The sequence below is a fragment of the Loxodonta africana genome, chromosome 3, assembly GCF_030014295.1.
Source record: "Loxodonta africana isolate mLoxAfr1 chromosome 3, mLoxAfr1.hap2, whole genome shotgun sequence".
NCBI lineage: Eukaryota > Metazoa > Chordata > Mammalia > Proboscidea > Elephantidae > Loxodonta > Loxodonta africana.
Genome location: NC_087344.1, coordinates 177,023,122 through 177,038,136, shown reverse-complemented (window position 1 = coordinate 177,038,136; position 15,015 = coordinate 177,023,122). Strand labels below are relative to the sequence as shown.

General features: G+C 41.2%; 1 long non-coding RNA gene across 3 annotated transcripts in view; it reads left to right on the top strand.

The window, feature by feature from the left end:
• Window positions 1–1,070: 1,070 nt before the first annotated feature.
• LOC111750520 (uncharacterized) overlaps window positions 1,071–15,015 on the top strand; it is a 311,775-nt gene continuing 297,830 nt past the window's right edge. For all 3 annotated transcript variants that reach the window (XR_010321511.1, XR_010321510.1, XR_010321509.1), the window contains exons 1-2: window positions 1,071–2,920; window positions 8,111–8,160. This is a non-coding gene — a long non-coding RNA (uncharacterized LOC111750520). The remainder of the gene's footprint in view (window positions 2,921–8,110; window positions 8,161–15,015) is intronic.

Below are 15,015 nucleotides of genomic sequence, written 5' to 3'. Positions count from 1 at the left end.
TCAGTAAGTAAGGTTGTGTTATCTGCATATCGCAGGTTACTAATAAGACTTCCTCCAATACTGATGCCACATTCTTCATATAGTCCAGCTTCTCAGATTATTTGCTCAGCATACAGATTGAATCCAACCAAACCCATTGCTGTCGAGTCAATTCCGACTCATAGGAACCCTATAGGACAGAGTAGAACTGGTGGATTCCAACGGCCAACACTTTGTTTAGCAGCCGAATGCTTAACCACTGTGCCACCAGGTCTCCACAGATTGAGTAAGTATGGTGAAAGGAAACAGCCCTGATGCACACCTTTTCTGACTTTAAGCCACACGGTATCCCCTTGTTCCGTTTGAACTGCTGCCTCTTGGTCTATGTACAGGTTCATCATGAGCACAATTAAGTGCTCTGGAATTCTAGTTCTTAGCAATGTTATCCATAATTCATTATGATCCACACTTGAATGCCTTTGCACAGTCAATAAAACACAAGTAAACTGCATTGTGGTATTTTCTGCCTTCAGCCATGATCCATCTGATATCAGCAACTATATCCCTTGTTCTACGTCCTCTTCTGAAGTTGGCTTGAATTTTTGGCAGTTTCCGGTCAATGTATTGCTGCAACCGATTTTGAATGATCTTCAGCAAAATTTTACTTGCATGTGATATTAATGATATTCTTCCATAATTTCTGTATTCTGTTGGATCACCTTTTTTTGGAATGGGTACAAATATGGACCTCTTCCAGTCATTGGCCAGGTAGCTGTCCTCCAAATTTCTTGGCATAGACCAGTGAGCACTTCCAGCCCTGCACAGGTTTGGTTACACAGGTATATACAATTTTTGAAACTTATTAAACTGAACTTCAACAACTGTATATTTTATTGTACTTAAATTGCAGCTAAAAAAGTAAGACTTACCTACAGATAAATGCAAGAACATGGATGAATCTCAAAAACATTATGCTGAGCAAAAGAAGACAGACATTCAAAGGTACTTTTTGTATGAATTTATTTATATGAAATTCAGCCACATACGAACTAATCTATGGGAATAGAAATAAAAACTGGCTGCTATGGGGAATGAGGGGAAGTTAGATTGAAAGAGACCTGAGAAGGTTTTCTGGGGTGATGGAAGCTTTCTCCATTTTGATTGTGATGTTGTAACATAGTATATACATTTATCAAAACTCATTGAATTGTATACATATGACCTGTATATTTTACTATAAGTACATTTTCGTTCAATACAAAATTTTTTACAAAAAAAGTAGATCAGTTTTCACCTATCCTAATTACATATCTAAATAGTTCTATCTATCTCCTTTTTGTAGTATAAACTTTATGGGGGCAGGGACATGTTTAGTCTTTGTCATGGATTGAATTATGTACCCCCAAAAATGTGTGTATCAATTTGGCTGGGCCATGATTCCCTATTGTGTGATTGTCCTCCATTTTGTGATTGTAATTTTATATTAAAGAGGATTAGGGTGGGATTGTAACACCCTTACTAAGGTCACATCCCTGATTCAATGCAAAGGGAGTTTCCCTGGGGTGTGGCCTGCATCACCTTTTATCTTACAAGAGATAAAAGGAAGGGGAAGCAAGCAGAGGGTTGAGTACCTCATCTTACCAAGAAAGCAGCGCTGGAAGCAGAGCTCATCCTTTGGGCCCGGGATGCTTGTGTGGAGAAGCTCCTAGTATCAGGGAAGATGGATGAGAAGGCCCATGAGGAGGGAAAGCTTTCCACTGGAGGGGACACCCTGAATTTGGACTTTTAGCCTACTTTATTGTGAGGAAATAAACTTTTCTTTGTTAAAGCCATCCACCTGTGGAATTTCTGTTATAGCAGCACTAGATGACTAGGACAGTCTTGGTTCCCACTGTATCTCTACCACTTAGCACAGTGCTTGGCTAATAGCAAGTATTCAAAAGCAGTTTTTGAGTAAATAAATAAATGAGAGGCAATATGGAAAGGTGAGGAGAGCTTAGTTCTAGAATCAGATAGACCAGGTTTTGACCCAGTTTTCTGACATTGGAGACTTGTGAAACCTTTTGAAACATGTTTTGTCATCTGTAAAAGGGAGATAATAATAGTAACTACCTCTAGAGTTATTGTGAGGATTGGATGAGGTAAACTGTTTTCTAGGCACATGGTAAACCCTCCATGCCTCACAGTTGTTATCATTATTACCATCATTATTCTCAGGCCACAGCACAGGTCACTCACTTTCCAGCCTTGGATCAGATCCAATGCCTATGCCAATCAGCTCAGGCCTGGCAGGAAGGGCTGGGGAGAGAGCTTCTTGTGCAGCCTGTGGGAAGGGTAGGCACATGATTGACAGATCCATAAGTACACAAAGCCGGGAACACCTCCCAGAGGGCCTCTTTTGCTTTCTTCATTGCCTTTCTCAGTCTTTCTCCCAGTCTTTATATTGCTCTTAATACTGGCTACATTAAGCCAGTCCTTTGCTTAGCTCCCTTTCTGTCACTGAAAAGCATCTTTGTGAGTATAAGTGATCCTGTCTCTTTAGTTAACAGGGCATGCTAAGTAGAGTCAGGTAGTTGATGTTGGCTAAAGATAGGTTAACCAGACTGCTAAAGAAACACAACTACATATTCAGTGGTTACTAGCACTGAGCTGATAACCTCATGTTTTCTCTTCTTCCTGGGTCACAGGAAACATTGCCTACTCCACCCTTCCCAGCGGTTGCTGTCAGAAAACATTGATGTGGATCAGTATGTAGGGTATACACAGAAGGCAGATGGAAAAGAAAATGCAAATAGGGGTTACGATATTTTCTTCAGTAGAAAAGCATTGGAAACTGGAAAATGAGGGAGGAAGAGGAGAAGCCTTGATTGCTTTATGTTCACTCAGTGTGAGGGGGCAAAAGCTATTGCTTTTTCAAGGATCATCTGGAGAAGATTTCCTGGTAAAGTATCAAATTATCCAGGCTCATGTTCTGCCAACTCTTCAAAGACTTCCTGCCTTCAACCCTTCTGAACTTGTAATTATTTGAGCGTATCTTCTTGTCTATGTGATGCTGTCCTCTCTTCCCAGAATGACTTTCCTACCCTCTGTTCCCTTAACTACCTCAAAAACTTCTGCCCCTTACGGCCATCCCACCATCATCTCACTCCCTTACTAGCTTCACCCTCCATTCATAGTGCCTTGTACATAACTGTGATATCCAAACCAAATCAAACCTGTTGCCAAGTCGATTCCAACTCATAACAACTCTATAGGACAGAGTAGAACTACCCCATAGCGTTACCAGGGAGCCACTGGTGGATTCGATCTTTTGCTTAACAGTCAAGCTCTTAACCGCTGTGCCATCAGGGCTCCGTAATTGTACTAGAGTTATATAATATGCTCTTCTATGATGACTAACCTCAGTACCCAGCACAGTGCCTGACACATTAAAGGCATTTCATAAGTGCTTATTGAATGAATGATGGATTTTTAGAAACTTCTGGATGCATATGGAGATTATAAATACTGCATGATCTCTAACATCAACTACTCCTCCTCTTCTCCTTGGGTTTGGTAATTTGCTGCAATGTCTCAGAGAACTTACGAAACACGCTTACAGTTAAGTGGTTTGTTAGGGAAGTAACGGGGTGCAACTCAGGATCGGGATCAACTTGAAAGTAACAGGAACAAGTCAGGACACAGTTCCTAGATCACGACAGCATCTTCTCACCCTCTGTTGCCTGGCCCTGCTGGAGCCTTCTCAGGAAAGTGTTACAACTCTTAGCTCTGTGAGTTGGCAAGCCCCACAAACAAATCAGTCTTGGAAGAAAATACAGCCAGAATGCTTCTCAAAAGGGTGGATGGTGAGACTTCATCTTATGTACTTTAGACATGTTATCAGGAGGGACCAGTCCCTGGAGAAGGACATCATGCTTGGTAAAGTAGAGAGCGAACAAGAGGAAGACCCTCAATGGTGTGGATTGACACAGTGGCTGCAACAATGGACTCAAATTTAGCAATGATTATGAGGATGGCACAGAACTGGGCAATGTTTCATTCTGTTTTACACAGGGTTGCTATGAGTTGGAGCCGACTGACAGCACCTAAGAACAACAACAAGAGGTGGAAAATGCAAAAGCTGCGTGCACACAAAGGATGTGCTACAATGTGGCTGAGTCTTCAGAATTATTACAAAAGGTGATATAAAGCCAAAAAAAAAAAAAAGGAAATATGTTGAAAAGCTGGATGTCTTGGATGATAGCTGCATCCTGGTGACGTGGGGAGCTTGAGTTGGCAGGGAGCAGGTGTAGAGGTAGCTAGAGATTGTGCCCTGCACAAGAGAGTCTGGCTGAGGGGGAGGCAGTCGGGGCTGACCTTTAGCCCACCTGCCCTCCACTCCCCAAAAGGTCAAGCTGTATAGCCTGAAGAGGATCCCTGGTGCCTTGTTCTGATTGGACCCCTGGAATGGCTGAGGTTTTGCAATTTGCACAAAGTATTAGGTTTAAAAAAAAAAAAAAAAACTTTTTTTTTTTTTTTATTAGGTTAGCGTTGGCCCTGGAGGGGTCACTTTTTGATAGTTTTTATGCCGATGTTGTGAAGAAAACCTTGCCCTGGTGTCACACCAGAAACAGCATGGAAACACTGATGTCAGTGCTTATATTTTTCATTCTTTATTGTGAGATGGAAGGTGGGTGAACGAAGAGGGAAAGATTTCTGTGTTGAGATAGGTAGCTGCCCTCCATCAACCACCTTCTCTGTCTTCCTTTCTTGATGGCTAAATGTTAAAAGCATCACATCAAGAAGCTTGTGGACCCTCCTCTGGAGGCCTTTAAAGACACCATAGATTGTTACCTTTCTGAGTTGGTTTCAGTGAGCCTAGGCTTGAATTTAAGGAAATGTGCTGACCACTTCATGTTTCCTACAACCCTTTATCCTTATCTGATACTAGGATTTAAAATTTACATGAACTGAATATTCATGCATGCAATCAGCTTTTGATTATCCTGGGGCAGAGTATGTACATTGATTGGGTTACTGGCCCATTCACAATCACTTTTTATTTCAAGTCCTTATTAAGATAATCACAGACTCGGCTTAATTAATTCTTTTGTTGAGATTATTACTATGAGTGTTTAGTCCTACATGGCAGTTAACACAAGGAAGATTTTCTCATGTAAAGCAGTGTTCCCTTCCTACGCTTTCTCCTCTGATTGCTATTTTAGGAAGAAAGAAGGCAAACAAGACCTTTATGTATTAGTCTGAAGAGGATGCTGCTTATGAGAGGCCTGGTGGAAACAGGACAGACTTTGTGTCATTCATTTAACAAATATTTATTGAGTGTGACTGCTATAGTGACGGGCTAGGTGCCCTGATTTCAAATCCTAGCTCAGCCACTTAACTAGCTACATAATCTAGGGTGACACACCATTCCAGTTTGCATAAGTAGTCCTAGTTTTAGTACTGAAATTCCTACATGACAGGCAACCTCTCAATCCCGGGTAAACCAGAATGATTGATCACCCAAACCAAGTCATTTGCACTTACCTGCAAAATAGGGATATTTACTTATTTACATCATGAGTGTCTTAGTGCACTAGAGCTGCCATAACAAAATACCACGAAGTGGGGGATTTTTTTTTTCAATTGTACTTGTGATGAAGGTTTACAGAACAAACTATTTTCTAATCAAACATTTAGTACACATATTGTTTTATGACATTGGTTAACAACCCTAAGACATGTCAGCACTCTCCCTTCTCAACCTTGGGCTCCCTATTACCAGCTTTCCTGTCCTGCTTCTAGTCCTTTCTCCTGGGCGGGTGTGCCCTTTCAGTCTCATTTTGTTTTATGGGCCTGTCCAATCTTTGGCTAAAGGGTGAACCTCAGGAGTGACTTCATTACTGAGCTAAAAGGGTATCTGAGGGCCACACTCTCAGGGTTTCTCCAGTCCCTGTCAGTCCAGTAAGTCTGGTCTTTCTTTTTGAGTTAGAATTTTGTTCTACATTTTTCTCCAACACTGTCCGGGACCTGTCAGAGCAGCCAGTGGTGGTAGCCGGGCACCATTTCATTGTACTGGTCTCAGCCTGGTGGAGGCTGTGGTAGATGTGGTCCATTAGCCCTTTGCACTAACCTTTCCCTTGTATCTTTAGTTTTCTTCATTCTTCCTTGTTCTCAAAGGGGTAAGACCACTGGAGTATCCCAGATGGCTGCTCACAGCCTTTTAAGACCACAGACGCTACTTACCAAAGTAGACTGTAGAACATTTTCTTTTTAAACTGTGTTATGCCAATTGAGCTAGATGTTCCCTGAGACCATGGTCCCCACAGCCCTCAGCTCAGCAATTTGGTCCCTCAGGCAGTTTGGAAGCGTCTATGGAGCTAACATGGCCTTGCCTTGTACAACTTGTGCTGGCTTCCCCAGTATGGATACTGTCTTACCCTTCACTGAAGTTACCGCTAAACTATTGTCTATTTAGTGCTTTTCCATCCCCACCCCTCTCCTCCCCCTTTACCATCAAAGATTGTTTCTTTTTGTGTGTAAATCTTTTCATGAGTTTTTACAGTAGTGGTCTCATATAATATTTGTCCTTTCGTGACTGACTTATTTCACTCAGCATAATGCCCTCCAGATGCATCCATATTATGAGATGCTTCACAGATTCATCATTGTTCTTTATCGTTGCACAATAACAAAGTGGATGATTTTAAGAAGAGAATTTTTTTTTTTTCCTCATGGTTCTGGATGCTAGAAGTAAAAATTATGTATCAGTTATGTTGATACATTTTGATGGCCTCTCCTTGTTTCTGGTGGCTACTGGAAATCCTTGGCTTTCATTTGCTGCTTAGAGATTCATCTACCTCTGTCATCACATGATGTCTATCTTCCCCCTGTGTGTGACTCTCCTTTTATAAATCAACACCCGGAAAGGATTAGGATTAAACCAAAAAACCAAACCCTTTGTTGTTGAGTCAATTCCGACTCATAGCAACCAAATAGACAGAGTAGAACTGCCCCATAGAGTTTCCAAGGAGTGACTGGTAGATTTGAACTGCTGACCTTTTGGTTAGTAGCTGAACTTTTAACCACTGCACCACCAAAGATTAGGGTTAGGATTTACCATACTCTGGTATGACCTTGTTTAATTTAACTTACTTATCCTAACTTAATTGATAACATTCATGGAGCAAGGGTTAGGTCTTCAACATATCTTTTTGGGGAACACAATTCAATCCATACTGATGAGAACGGTGTGAGATTCAAATGACATGGTATGAATGAACTTTGTAAACTGTAAACTGCTGTGTAAACATAAAATGCCATTAGTTTTTTTTTTTTTTTTTCTTAGCCCAGATACATGTAGCGAAGGGCTTGAATCTGGAACTGGATTCATATTGGGGTAAGGCAGGTACTGAGAGGTGGGGAGAACCATGGCCTCGTCGGCTACCGGGATAAGTTTCCAACTGACTGCAATGGCTGTTGCCCAAGGAGGGTGACAATACTATATCAAAGTCCAACAAGCAGTTTGTAAACAGATCCAAACAAAGTGGCAACGGGCTTTTGGAGTCATCTTAAGGACACCTGTGGGGAAATAGGTACCAGGATAAAGCCATGAGGTAGAGAGTTTAGAAATCTCTGGGGAAAGGAATTGGCAAGGGCACCCCTGGGGCATTGGGTAGGTACCTAGAACGTGAACAGGGGTAGAATAGGTACCCAAGCAGCGCCCTCTTATCAGACGAAAACCAAGGTTGGGGATGGACCCTTAGCCAAGATGACTCAAAGCAGAATATGGGGCTAAAGCTGGATGGAGGTAGAGAGCTGAGTCTGGAAAAGGGAGATGGGTAGTAAAAGTGGACTTTACACCCTGCTGGGGTCAGATCTTCACTGCAATGTTTTATATCTTTTTATAGTCTTGATAGTCCAGAATAGCTAAGACCTGCACACTCCCAATTCTGTGTTTGTTCGTGCAACTCTCCTTTTTACCATCTTCTCATGACATTTCTGCTCATTTTTTTCTGTTATTCAACACCTTTTCAATAAGTACTTACCATGTCCAGATCTTGGGAAGGTTTTACCACGTACCTGCCACCTACTAGATCATGGAATGTCACAGCATCTAGGTAAGCTAGCTATTATTTTTTTTATTTTACAGACAAGAAAATGAGGCTCAGAGAGGCTGGCCAACTAACCTGAATTTACACAGTAAGTTGGAATTTTGGGATTTATTCTCATTTCTGCTTGGCTCTAAAGGCCATGGACATTCCACTCTAGAATTCAGCTTCTCAATTTGAACCCTCAAAATTTAAATAATGTATCATTCATTTCGTGCTCAGCATTTCCACACTTTTTTTTAAAACATTTTTCTTATAGCATGTATTGTCCCCCTCCCTTTTCTAACCCAACATGATTGTAAACTTCTTACTTTGATCTAAATCATAACCAGTCCAAGCAGTATTTTGAGTCAATGCCACTCAAATTGCTGGTCTTCGAACTGTTACTGATTCACAAAGATAAGGAACTTGGGCCCGAATGTCAATTAGCAACAACAACACTTTGAGTTGGTTATCATCACCTCTGCTTATCCCTTGCCATCATCAGTTTTGGATTATTGCAACAACCTTGCAGATGGTGTCCCTGCTCCTGGTCTTTTCCTTCAGTGCATTCTCCGTTCTTCTTCCAGAGAAATTTTTCTAACTCGCAAATCTGTTTGTGATTCTCTCCTATGTGAAGCCCTTCAATGGCCCCTGCTGGCTCCTAGATAAAGTTGGAACTCTTTCATCTCACACGGGACTCAAGGCCTTCTGTGAGCTGGCTCCGCTTCCTTCACCAGCTTTATTTCTCTATTTCCCTTGGCCCTTAGATTGCAGTTTTAGTGAGTCACATGCAGTTCCCCAAATAGGCCACGCTTTCTTTTTGTGGCTTTTATGTATGTTGTTCTATTGGCCCCTATCGCCCTTCCTTCCCCGTTTCTCCCTTGCCACCCATGAGCACATTCTCTTTCTCTTTGCCTGGAGAATTTCTACTGATCCTTTACATAAGGGTCTTTAAAAAGGGTATGGAAATAGAGGTGGGATTTATTGTTTCAAATGTAGGAATTGAATAGGTGGCGAAGACCAGGGAAGACTATGCGGGGAGTATGCAGGATGGATTAGGGAACAGAATTAGGGGCTTAATCTAGAAGGCCGGACACTGAGGAGATAACTGCCTGAGACTGGGGCAAGGAAAACAGGAAATGGTATGGAGATAGGACTTCCAACAAAGCAGTATAGATGTTCACTGGCAATAAATCACAGGCAGAGTGGTTCATTTTCAGCTAAGAGGTAGTACAACATGGTAAACAGAGACTGTTCCTACAGAGTGTCTCCCTTGCAGTGCTTTGGAAGTGGTCAAACTGTTTGGACAAAGGGCTTCATGCATCTGCTGCAAAAGTACCAATAACTTCCAAAGGCTTTAAAGCACTATTCTTATTAAGCAAAGAATGGGCCCTTGGAGGTGCAAAAGGTTAACACGCTGGTTGGTAACCAAAAGGTTGGACACTCGAGTCCACTCAGAGGGGCCTCAGAAGAATTGCCCAGCAATCTGCTTCTGAGAAATCAGCCACTGAGAACCTTAGGTAACACAGTTCTACTCTGGCACGCTTGGGGTTGCCATAAGCTGGAACTGACTGAAGATAATGGATTTGGTTTTGGCTACTGCTGGCCTGGGGAGATGGTGGTCATTGAGGCAAATTGGTAGAGGAAGCTACTAAACTTTGTCCATTCCCTTCTCCCTTAAGCTTGTCAGAGGTTTAAGAAATATTCCACAGCCCTGGGGGAGATTCTGTGGTTCTTCTCGCTTATCCACAACAGGCAGCCAACCCATGGTGGGTCACTGTTTCTTCCTGGCCTCTATTAGCCTCTGACAAGGAAAACCCTCAGGGTGAAGAGATCGTTCACTACTTACTCGGACGTAGTGAAATATGTGTACAGTTCCCACTTCTGGGAGGCAAAGGAGATTTATTAAAGTCTTCACATTGCCTCTTTCAAGAAAACATTATACGGAAGGGTTCTAGTTCCCTAGCAGATGCTTCATCTGTTTAGTTGGAGAAAGAGATGAATCGGAACTTGCTCATTTTATGTTATCCAAATGTTCTATAAAGATTAACTTATTAATTCTCATTGCTTCCTTGTGAGGACGGTTATCATTATTTTTCAGCTGTGCAATTAAGACAAAGTGCTGGACAGAGGGGCCTAGCCCAGGGCAACACAGCTGGTCAATGGAGAAATCAGGGATTGTGCTGGCAGGCTCACAGGCAGGCCTCTCCTCTGAGGTAAGGAGATGCCTGGGGCCTCTGACAAGGATGCTGTCAGAGCCTGAAGAGAGCTTCTGGAGGCCTGGGTAGGGGGGGTGGGGGTGAAGAAGCAAAACACACTGATCATGCTTGCCAATCACTGAGAACGTGTGATATATCAGACAGTGGCTGGGTTGGAGCTTGCCTTCCAGAGTTCTGTGCCAGCCATGGAATAAGAGTCAAGTGAATAGTACTAATAATATTGTTAGGGAATGTTTAAGCAACTAGTATGTGAAATATGTGAACAGTTACCAAGAGTTCAAAGATTCAATGATTTTTATACTATTGCTTTATATTTACACAGTGCTTTTTAATTATCCTCACAATAGTCTTTGAAAAAAGTTAAAAAAAAAAAAAAGTCACGGTAGAGTGGTCCCTGACTCATGGAGACCCCATGTATGTCAGAGTAGAACGGTGTTCCATAGGGCTTTTTTATGGCTATTTTTTTTGTAAGTAAATAACCTACCCATCACTCATTCATCAGTTTGCAATACTGTGATGGCTTGTGTGTTGCTGTGATGCTGGAAGCTATACCACTGGTATTTCAAATACTAGCAGGGTCACCCATGGTGGACAGGTTTCAGCTGATAGATACATAGACTGGGAAGAGGGACCTCACAATCTACTTCCGAAAAAATTGGTCAGTGAAAGCCTTATGGATAGCACTGGAATACTGTCTGATACAGCATCAGAAAATGAGCCCCTCAAGCTGGAAGGCACTCAAAATATGACCGGGGAAGAGCTGCCTCCTCAAAGTAGACTTTAATGATGTGGATGGAGTCAAGCTTTCAGGAACTTCATTTGTTGATGTGGCACAACTCGCAATGAGAGGACACAACTGCAAACATCCGCTAATGTACAAAGTATGAATCTATGAAACTTGGAAGTTGTCGAAAATGAAATGGACTGCTTGAAGATCCATATCCTAGGTATTAGTGAGCCGAAATGGACTGGTGTCGCCATTTTGAATCAATCATGTGGTCTACTATGTTGGAAATGACAAATTGAAGAGGAACAACATTGCATTCATTGTCAAAAAGAACATTTCAAGATCTATCCTGGAATACAACACTGTCAGTAATAGGATAATATCCATATACCTAAAAGGAAGACCAGGTAATATGACTATTATTCAAATTTATGGACCATCCACTAATGCCAAAGATGAAGAAATTGAAGATTTTTACCAACCTCTGCAATCTGAAATTGACCAAACTTGCAATCAAGATACATTGATTATTACTGGTGATTGGAATGGGAAAGTTGGAAATAAAGAAGAAGGATCAGCAGTTGGAAAAAATTGCCTTGGTGATAGAAAGGACACCGGAGATCACGTGATTGAATTATGCAAGACTTACAACCTATTCATGGGAAATATTTTTTTCCAACATAAATGGCTACTATACATTTAAAAAAAAAAATTTTTTTTAAATGTTTAGATCTCATCAAATGAAACACACAGGAATCAGATCAACTACATCTGTGGAAAGAGATGATGGAGAATAAGAGAATAAGGCCAGGGGCCAACTGCCAAACAGACCATCAATTGTTCGTATGCAAGTTCAGGTTGAAGCTAAAGAAAATTAAAACAAGTCCATGACAGCCAAAGTACTACCTTGAATATATTCCACCTGAATTTAGAGACCATCTCAAGAATAGATTTAACACATTGAACACTAATGACTGAAGACCAGATGATTTGTGGGATGACATTAAGGACTTCATTCATGAAAAAGACAAAGGTCATTAAAAAGACAGGAAAGAAAGAAAAGACCAAAATGTAAGTCAGAGGAGACTCTGAAACTTTCTCTTGACCATAGAGTAGCTAAAGCAAATGAAAGAAATGATGATGTAAAAGAGCTGAACAGAAGATTTCGTAGGGTGGCTCAAGAAGACAAAATAAAGTATTGTAATGAAATGTGCAAAGACCTGGAGTTAGAAAACCAAAAGGAAAGGACACACGTGGTGCTTCTCAGGCTGAAAGAACTGAAGAAAAAATTCAAGCCCAAGTTGCAATATTCAAGGATTCTATGGGGAAAATATTGAAAGATGTAGAACGCATCAAAAGAAGGTAGAAGAAATACATAGAGTCACTGTACCAGAAAGAATTGGTTGACGTTCAACCACTTCTGGAGGTAGCATATGCCTAAAAACCAATGGTATTGAAGGAAGAAGTCCAAACTGTACTGAAGGCACTGGTGAAAAATAAGGTTCCAGAATTGATGGAGTATCAATTGAGATGTTTCAATAAGCACGTACAACACTGGAAGCACTCGCTTGTTTATGCCAAGAAATTTGGAAGACAGCTACTGGGCCAACCATTCTGAAGAGATCCACATTTATGCCTATTACTAATAAAGCTGATCCAGCAGAATGCGGAAATTTTTGAAAAAATGTCATTAATATTACATACAAGTAAAATTCTGCTGAAGGTAATTCAAAAATGGTTGTAGCAGTACATCGACAGGGAACTGCCAGAAATTCCAGCTGGCTTCAGAAGATGAAGAGGAACAAGGGATATCATTGCTGAAGTCAGCTGAATCTTGGGTGAAAGCAGAGAATACCAGAAAGATGTTTACTTGTGTTTTCATGATTATGTGAAGGCATTCAAATGTGTGGATCATAACAAATTACGGATAACATTGCGAAGAATGGGAACTCCAGAACACTTAATTGTGCTCATGCAGAACCTGTACATAGACCAAGAGGCAGTCATTTGAACAGAACAAGGGGATACCGTGTGGTTTAAAGTCAGGAAGGGTGTGCATCAGGGTTGTATCCTTTCACCATACTTATTTGATCTGAATGCTAAACAAATAGTCAGAGAAGCTGGACTATATGAAGAAGAATACAGCAGAATTGGAGACTCATTAACTACCTGTGATATGCAGATGACACACCCTTGCCTGCTGAAGTGAAGAGGACTTGAAGCACTTACTGATGAAGATCAAAGACTAAGGCCTTGAGTGTGAATTACACTTCAACATAAAGAGAACAAAAATCCTCATAAATGGACCAATCAGCAACATCATGATAAACAGAGAAAAGATTGAAGCTATCAAGGATTTCAATTTACTGGAATCCACAATCAACATCCATGGAAGCAGCAGTCGAGAAATCAAATAATGCATTGCATTGGGCAAAGCTGCTGCAAAAGACCTCTTTAAAGTGTTGGAAAGCAAAGATGTGACTTTGAGGACTAAGGTGCACCTGACCCAAGCCATGGTATTTTCGATTGCCTCATATGCATGTGAAACCTGGATGATGAATAAGACCTAAGAAGAACTGACGCCTTTGAATTATGGTTTTGGTAAAAAATATTGAATACAGCATGAATTGCCAGAAGAACAAACAGGCCTGTCTTGAAAGAAGTACAGCCAGAATGCTACCTAGAAGGGAGGCTGGTTAGACTTCGTCTAATGTACTTTGGCCATGTTATCAGAAGGGACCAATCCCTGGAGAAGGACATCATGCTTGATAAAGTAGAGGGTCAGCAAAAGACAGGAAGATCCTCAATGAGATGGATGGACACAGTGGCTGCAGCAATGGGGTGAAACGTGGCAATGATTGTGAGGATGGTGCGGGACTGGGCAGAGTTTTGTTCTGTTATACATAGAGTGCTATGAGTTGGAACTGACTGGAGAGCACCTGAAAACAACAGATCGCCTACAGAGCAGAAAATAAATACTAACAAAGCAGTATAGCTTCTGTGTCCCATGGGAGGTCAGAGAAGAAAATGCACTTTGGCTGATTTTAACCACAGAAGAAGAAGGTAACATTTGATCTGGGCCTTGGAGAGTGGGCAGGATTGCAAAAAATTGAAATACCTTGGAGGAGTACATTGTAGGTAGAGGAATGACTTGGGAAAAGATAGATGGAGGTGGGAAAGCCCAAGGTAGTTGAGTAGACCAGTGAGATAGCAATTAAGGAGTCATTGTGTATTTAAGAAAAGATTTTAGCAGCGATCCGAATCTCAGGGGGCTCTGCAAATGTGTGAAGAGCCTCAAAGAAAACATTAAAGAGTGGTGGGAGTTGTGGCAAACTGGAGAGGGCCTGCCACACCTAAAGACATTTTAAATTGAAATAAAACAACAACAAAACTGCCTTAGGCGAACACATTGCTGCTGACCAGATCCTGTCCACAGGCTGCTGGTTTGAGGCACTTGCTGTATGACATAGCTAAAGCATTCTTGGCTGTTACTATAGTGGACAAGAAAATGAAGAACTTTGTAGTAATTCTCTCAGGGCCTCAAGGCTGTGCAGCCAAGTGGGTTAGTTTGATGATATTAACTCTTTATTTCAGATAGTCCCTGGTTTATGACATATTCGAGTTACACGCTTACAACCCTTTGTTTTTGTACTACGTACAATGTTAAAAAAAAAAAAAAAACAGCATGTAGTTTGCTGATGCTATCATTCTCAGACATTCACTTGCAGATGTTTATATGTAATTTTTCCAACCCCCAAAGATAAATAAAGATTGGATTTATAAAGATACTGATTAAAAAAAAAAGCCAATAATAATGAAAACTAAAAAAAAGAGGCATTCGACTTAAGTCAGAATTGACTTAGGACAGAATTGCAGCAAAGCAACTCGGTGGTAAGTCAAAACCAAAAAAAAAAAAAAAACCAAACAAAAAAAAAAAACAAAAAACAAACCCGTTACGCTGGAGTCGATTCTGACGTATAGGGCCGCTCTGAGTGGTAAATCAGGGACTACCTGTATT